This window comes from Hipposideros armiger, unplaced genomic scaffold (genome assembly GCF_001890085.2).
Source record: "Hipposideros armiger isolate ML-2016 unplaced genomic scaffold, ASM189008v1 scaffold_509, whole genome shotgun sequence".
NCBI lineage: Eukaryota > Metazoa > Chordata > Mammalia > Chiroptera > Hipposideridae > Hipposideros > Hipposideros armiger.
The window spans coordinates 1,160,812-1,168,518 of NW_017731859.1; positions in this window are offsets into that span (position 1 = coordinate 1,160,812).

A 7,707-nucleotide genomic window follows, 5' to 3' on the forward strand; every position below is an offset into this window, starting at 1 on the left:
AGGGCAGTGTCACTGGCCCTCATATGTGGGATCCGAACCGGGGCCCTCTGGCATCCCAAGCGAGTTCTTAACCATCGCGCCACTCGGCCGGCCCCTCGGTGGGTTTCTTGATGCATGGACAAGATCGTCTGACAGAGAAGGCTGCTCGGTGGAGCTGTATGTGGAGGGTGCAGGGCTAAAGGAGTTTTTATTTCACAGTGCATGGTCCTGGCATAGTGAAGGAATAGGAAGGAACCGTGCCAGTCGGAACCGTAGGAGACCAGGGCAAGGTAAGGTTGGGCAGTAATGTGTGGCAGGAGGATGGTGCTTCCTGAGTAGAAACAGCGTCGTGAGCTAAGAGCTCGCTTTGCCCGTCACTTTCCATTTTATAATGAGAAACTTTGCAGCAGTTGGAAGCATAGCATCCAGCATCCAACAGGCACGTAATGAATGTGCGCTGAATGCCCCCCTACAGGGAATAGGGAGAGGAGGAATGAGTGAATGAATGGGCTCCTGCACAACTGGGAGGAAGAGCAATGGGACCCCATTACTTGATGCCTCTACGTGGACTTCTGAGAATGGTTTGGAACGAAGGCAGACTTGGAGCCTGCATTCTATGTGATCATTGTGGCTTAGCTACAAATCTGTGTCTTTGAGTTATGGGCCAGGTGAGCATTTCAACTATTGCTGTTTCTAGTGGCAGTGTGGGGTCAGGAGACTGTCTATGCAGCCTTTCGGGGTTTTGGTTTGTTTATCGAGAAAGCCGGCAAAGCAGGTCTACTGAAATATAGTGCCTTTCCCCCTCCTACCTCTCCTACTCCCTCACCCCCTTCCACCCCACCCCTGCAATACACGCATTGGGATTAACGCCAACAGCTGGCATGCAGTCCGTTCATTTTCTTGCTCTTTGTTGAGACATACTTTGCTCCTTGCTCCAATGATCGTACTAGCAATTTCACTGATAGAAAGGGAAGCAGGACCCACAGAGAGGGTGGACAGGTGACTTAGAGGTGTGGGCACCGGTAGCTCAGTTTGTTTAAAAAAACAATGGGCATCGACAAACTCCTACTTAGAGATGTGTCTCTCCTCCTGGGTTGTCAGAAATAAAAGGTGGGGCACTAGATGGGGACAATTTGGGTACCCTTCTGTTTTTTCCATTTTCAAGAAGCATGTCTCATGGAAAAGCAATAACATTAGGGAAAGTCTATCCTAAGTTTTGAGAGATGCTTTTGGCTAATTCCCATAATCACTCTGTGCCTGAATGTCCCCATTGGTGAGTGGAGACAGCACCCACCTATTGCACACACATTTGTACGAAGACCAGCCAGATGACACTTATAAGTTATTCCGCACAGTGCAGGGGTGAATTCAAGGTGTCCTCATTTAGACCCTCACTCCTATTTGCTAAGTAATGGTGCTTATCTTAAAATTGATTCGGAAAAACATAACCAAACAAAATGAAAATCTACTCCCGTTGCTAGTATGGTGAACTTTGTGAAATCACAGATTTCACTCAAAAGCTGCATTTAACAGAAAGTAGCTACAATTTAAAAATATGGGCCTCTGATAGAACCACCTTGGAGCCTGCACCCACTTCATTCCCCTTCTTGCCACAGCACAATTACCCTCCGAGCCATTTGCTGACGTTTATTAACTGCAGGCCTGGGAACAGACAGACGCATCCAAGTCAGAATGTTCTTTACCAAGCCAAACTCTCAGATGGCGAGCCGAAACCTTTCTCTTAATGATTTCCACTTGTCACTGTTCAAGCAAACTCTAAAAAAAACCCAATATATATTTTTAAAGATTTTATTGGGGAGTTGGGGAACAGACAAGTTGCTGTCCTTTTTTTGTTCTTCAGTCTAGTTGTGGAGGACGTCGCTTCACTGGCCCATGTTGGTATTATCATTGCGCTCTTCCCGGGTGAGGCAGTTGCTTGCCGGCAGTTGGACGGCCGCTCATGGCGGCTCATGGCAGCTCACGAAAGCTCATACCCGCTGCCAGCCAGCCCCACTGCAGCCTATGCTGCTGCTGGCGACTCACAGCAGCCCAGCTCCAGGTCGAGCTGTTGTTCACCACCTTAGCTGTAGAGGGCAGTGTCACTGGCTCTCATGTGGAATCTGAACCAGGGCCCTGCTGCTCAGAGCTGGCATCCCAAGCCAACTCCTAACCAACGTACCATTTGGCTGGCCCCCAAGACACAACATTTTTTGTTTCAACGAAAAACATTTCTTCCCAAGAGGGTCTTCTGAGCTTTCCTCCCATCTGTGTCTTAACTATAGTTAACAGCAGCCCCTCTCTTTTCCTCGCCTGTATTTTCTCCTACTGAGTTACTGAGTCCCAGTGGGTCTGACATTGGTCTTCACCTACTGAACTGGAGAAGTGAACCTCACTGCTACCCCAGGCCAAGTCGGGATACCTGATTGCCACCAAATATTAGGGATGAGCTACAAAAGTGCCAGGAAGACCTCATTTTTCAAAGTTCAACATTCTTTCATACTAACTACCTACAAACAGTAAATAAAAGAATGATTCATAATACAATTACCCCCTCATTATTCCTTAATCTTTTATTAATCTCCTTATTATGAATTAAGGGAATGTGCTAAAAAAGAAAATGTTATTGCTCTTTCTGCCTCCATAATAAACAACAGTAATTATCTGGTGAAATGTATCCCCCTTCTCTATAGGGAATGACTGCTTCAGGACTGAACAAAATGAGAAATTATGACATCACTGAATCTAGTTTGAAAATTAATATGAAGTGCTTGTCACAAAAGTATGGATCGTCCCAATGGGGAAAAATGTGACTCACATCAAGTGAATCACAAATATGAAAGTGTCAGGCTGTCATTTACCTGAGCAGTTTGTTTGGGTTCTGTACAGGGAGCCTTGGAGACAAGTGGACATTTTGAAAAGGAACACAGAAACAAACAAACAAGACCAAAAATCAAAAGGAAAAACAAAGAAAAACAGTTGCCACCCACATTCTTATTAGTTGACCATATTTTCACTGACTTTTTTTTAAAGATTTTATTGGGGAATTGGGGGAGTGGAACAGCATTGGGGAATTGGGGAAGGGGGACAGACAAGTTGCTGTCCTTTGGTTCTTTAGTCTAGTTGTGGAGGACGTCACTTCACTGGCCCATGTTGGTATTGTGATCATTGCGCTCTTCCCGGGTGAGGCAGATCGGTCGCTGGCCACTGGACGGCCACTCATGGTGGCTCACAGCAGCTCACGCTGGCTGCCGGCCGCTCACAGTAGCTCACGGCAGCACACTGCAGCAGGGGCTGCAGCCTACGCTGTCACCAGCGACTCACGGCAGTCCAGCTCCAGGTCGAGCTGTTGTTCACCATCTTAGCTGTAGAGGGCGCAGCGTCACTGGTCCTCATGTGGGACTCGAACCAGGGCCCTACTCCTCAGAGCTAGTGTCCCAAGCCAACTCCTAACCAATGCACCACTCGGCTGGCTCTTCACTGACTTTTTATCAGGTATGGAAACAACAAAGCTGTAGAAGAGATTGTAGAATCTTAGAGCTCGATGAGTCCAGAAGTTTCTTAACGTTCTTTTTTAAAAATTTTAAATAGAACATCTTTTCCTACCAAAATTTATTGTGGAGGGTCAGTATGAGAAAGTTGTGTGAGCGCAGCTACCCTGGCTGTAGTGCGTGCACGTGGGTGCGCACATGCACACACACACATGTATGTGGGAGCTGAAGGATGTTCTCTCATACCCACCACACCCACCTGCAGCCCTTAAGCACCTTTCCAGGAAGCTCATCACCTTGAGGAGCTTTGAAAAAGACTGATCCATTCCGTTTCAAACTCCTCTGGTGATGGACGGTGCAGAGTCTCAGAGCTGGCTCGGGACTGGCTTGTGGTCACACTGGGAAACCAGAGCAACAGCAGAGCTGAGCCTTCCACGCACCCCAGGCAGAGCTCCTGAGCTTACCTGCGGACATCTCCTCACACTCACCTTTGTTCTTGGCATCTTTGCCTGAGGAAAATTTTCTTGGCCACTAAAGGGTGTTGCTATCATTAGCCAGCCTCACATTTCAGATATTCAGAAATTTCCTTGCTCTGATGTTAACGTGGATCCAGCCAGAATTAAGTCTTAGGCATGAATAAGCTGTGGTCCTTTTGTCCTTGATTAATTTCGTGACATTTATTCTAGAAAGGAAACTTAGAAGCTTGAAACATCCTTCCTCATTAATAAGAAATTTTTTCCCTTTTGGTAATATAAACATAATTCAAGACCCAATTAAAATGTGCCGAATTTCTGCAGTAAGGAAAGAACATGTATAACTCAACTTTGCCATATGTTCTTGTCCCAAATGGTTGTCATCTTGATTAAATTGTTCATAACCGTTTGGAATGTAGAAGCTTTGCCAGAGTTGGGCAGTCGTATTTCAGAGCCGTATAGACAGCATTATCTGCTCTGTTTGTGCGTGTGGTGGTAAAGGAGCCAACTTAGATGCTGGATCATGTGCTATTTTTAGAACATTTCTGAGATATTACTAATTGAAGTCGGTTGATCTCCACTTCAACTCAAGTGCTTGGCCCGCCACTGTTTAATTGATGACACTTAGGACAGAACTAAAGGCTAGCAAAATAAAGCTCAGGTTACATTTGTAGGTCAGTCTGCTGTCTTGAAAGCAAACAGGATTCATAATAACATCCCACCAATTCGTTTCTCTCACTAAGAGAACCACCAAATAGGCACCATGCAGTGCCCTCTCCTTGGTTCTGGAGCCACTCCAAAGGCAAATGGCAGGGCGGGCCAGAAGCACAGCTGACTCACCCCACAGCATCGTGCTTCCCAAAATGCCCTCGCTTCTCCCAGGACTGCCTTCAAGAGTCATAGTGGGACCCAACCCATACACCAGCTGGCTTGACTGTAGGTGAGGAGTGCCACTCACTTCCGTTCAACAAACCACACTGAGTGCCTGTGGTTTACCAGGGCCTGGACGTGCTAACAGGGCTATGCAGATGGATACAACATGGCACCATGTGAGTCTAGTGAGGGAGGAAGGACGAACAGGCCAATACTACATGGAAAGTGTACCATGCATGTGCTTTGGGCGCCTGAGCAGGAAGCAGCTAACTCAGGGATCAGGGAAGCTTCTAGAAGGCGGTAATGCCTGGACTGAATCTTTTGTAAAATAAAAAATGTCACATTTTTTCTTATTATCAGAGGATTACTACTTCCGAAAAGAAAAGAAAAATCATTGTAATACCACCACTAGAGATAATCACTGCTTATATTTGAAGTCTTTCTTTTGTTTATCTACCATCTATCTATGTATATACACAAATGCTTTGAAAATGTTCTCAATAGTGAGTGACTGATTTATTGCTTCCTTTTTTAAAAAAAAAATCTGACCAGACACAATGAGTATTTTTTCATGTCATTAAATATTCTTTTACATAATATCCTGTTGTACGGGTACCATAATTTACCTAACCGATTTTCTATTATGCTAATTAAAGTTGTTGCAAAATTTCATGATTATTAACTATGATTAACATCCATACACTTAATTTTTTTTGCACATCTGTAATTATTTCTTTCATACAGATTCCTAGAATGAAATTTGCTGATTCAGAGGTTATGCACATTTTACGGCTAAATACTAACCAGCAGTGTGTGAGAGATTCCATTTTCCTCCCACTCTTGCCAATACCAAGTCATTGCAAAGTGTTGACCATGGAAAACTATAGACTAAGCCCCGACAATTCTCACTGCCTGATATTCCCACCTCATTATAAGTAAGGCTGTCCTGTAAGACCAATGGGATATTGCAGAAGTGATAGGTATATACTTCTTTTTTTTAATTAAATTAATTTTTGGGTATTTTTTTCTAGCTGTACTGAGGTATAATTAACAAATAAAAATTGCACATATTTAAGATGTATAATTTGTGTACATTGTGTGTATCACTGTATGATCACCACAAGCAAGCTAATTAACACCTCCGTTACCTCACGTAGTTACCTTTTACTGTGTGTGCGTGGTGAGATCACTTAAGATCTACCCTCTTAGCAAATTTCAAACATACAATATAGTATTGTTAACTATAGTCATATTATTGTACATTAGATCTCCAGAACTTATTCATCTTACATAACTGAAACTACACTTTGACCCAACACCTCCCCATTGCCCCTACCCCCCAGCCCCTGGCAACCACTATTCTAGTCTCTGCTTCTGTAAGTTCAACTCTTAGATTCTACATACAAGTGAGATCATGCAGCATTTGTCTTTCTGTGTCTGGCTTATTTCACTTAGCATAATGTCCTCCAGTTTTATCCATGTTGTTGCAAATGACAAGATTTCCTTCTCTTTTCATGGCTGCATAATATCCCATTGTGCATACAAGGTATACCCCTCTGAAACTAGGTATAAACAGCACTGCCACTTCTTCCTTGCTCTCTTCAGTTACTTGTTCTGTTGGAAGCCAACACCATGTCATGGGGATAGTCAAGAAACTGTGTAGGGGTCTGTGTGGTGTGAAACTTGTGCCTCCTGCCAGCCGCCAGCACCACCTTGCCAGCCATGTGAGTGAAGCACGTTGTAAGCAGGTCCTCAGTTTCATTTAAGCTGTAAGATGACTGCAGTCCCAGCAGACATCATAACAGAGAGACCCTGAAGCCAGATTCACCCAGGAGAGCTACTCCCAAATTTCTGATCCACAGAAACTATTAGATAATCAATATTTGTGTCTGTAAGCCACTCAATTTGGGAACAGTTTGTTATGCAGCAATAGATAACTAATGTAATATATCACTTTTGCTGTCATTTTTCTTTGATTTTTAGTGGTTTACATTTTTTTAATTGTTCTATTGACCATTTTATTTTCCTTCTCTAGTTTATGCTCTGTTAATATTTTTACTGTTGATCTTTTTCCTATTGATCCGATGATTTTTATATATTAAGAATATTAACTTTTGCCCTTCATAAACCTAATATTTTCCCTCAGTGTTTATTTTCCTGAGATGAGGCATAAAAGCACAAGGCAAGATTGGATGGTGGGGAGAGGCCATGAAATTGCAGGCAGAGGAGCATCATGGGATGTGTGGGGGAAGTCACAGGGTAGATGAGAATGAGGGAGGCGGGATTGCCAAGAAACTAGACCAGTGCTTCTCAAACTGAGTGTTCGTAAAAATCGCATGGAAATCAACTTAAAATAGCAGTTTAGGTAGGTCTGGGGTCAGGCCTGCAGTTCCCAGGTCGTGCTGATGCTGTTGACCTAGGGAGCACACTTTGAGGTGTAAGGATTTAGAGAGTTAGGAGATAGTTTGTGGAGAAACTCTTGGAAAATAGCAATAAGCAAAAACAAAAAAAAGTTCCAGTTGCCTCTAGTCCCTTGATCCAAAGACAACAACTCTATGTTGTACCAAGGAGTTAGACTTCTGTCCTGAAGGGAGCAGAAAGGCACGGATATCTTGATATGTGTGTCTGTGTGTGTGTATTATATATGTATGTATTTTAAAATATATGTATTTTAAGATTTAATTGGGGAATTGAGGGAGGGAACAGCGTTGGGGAATCGGGGAAGGGGAACAGACAAGTTGCTGTCCTTTTTGTTCTTCAGTCTTGTTGTGGAGGACGTCGCTTCACTGGCCCAAGTTGGCACCATCATTGCACTTTTCCCAGGTGAGGCAGTCGCTCGCCGGCCATTGGATGGCTGCTCACGGCAGCCCAGGTCCAGGTCGAGCTGTTGTTCA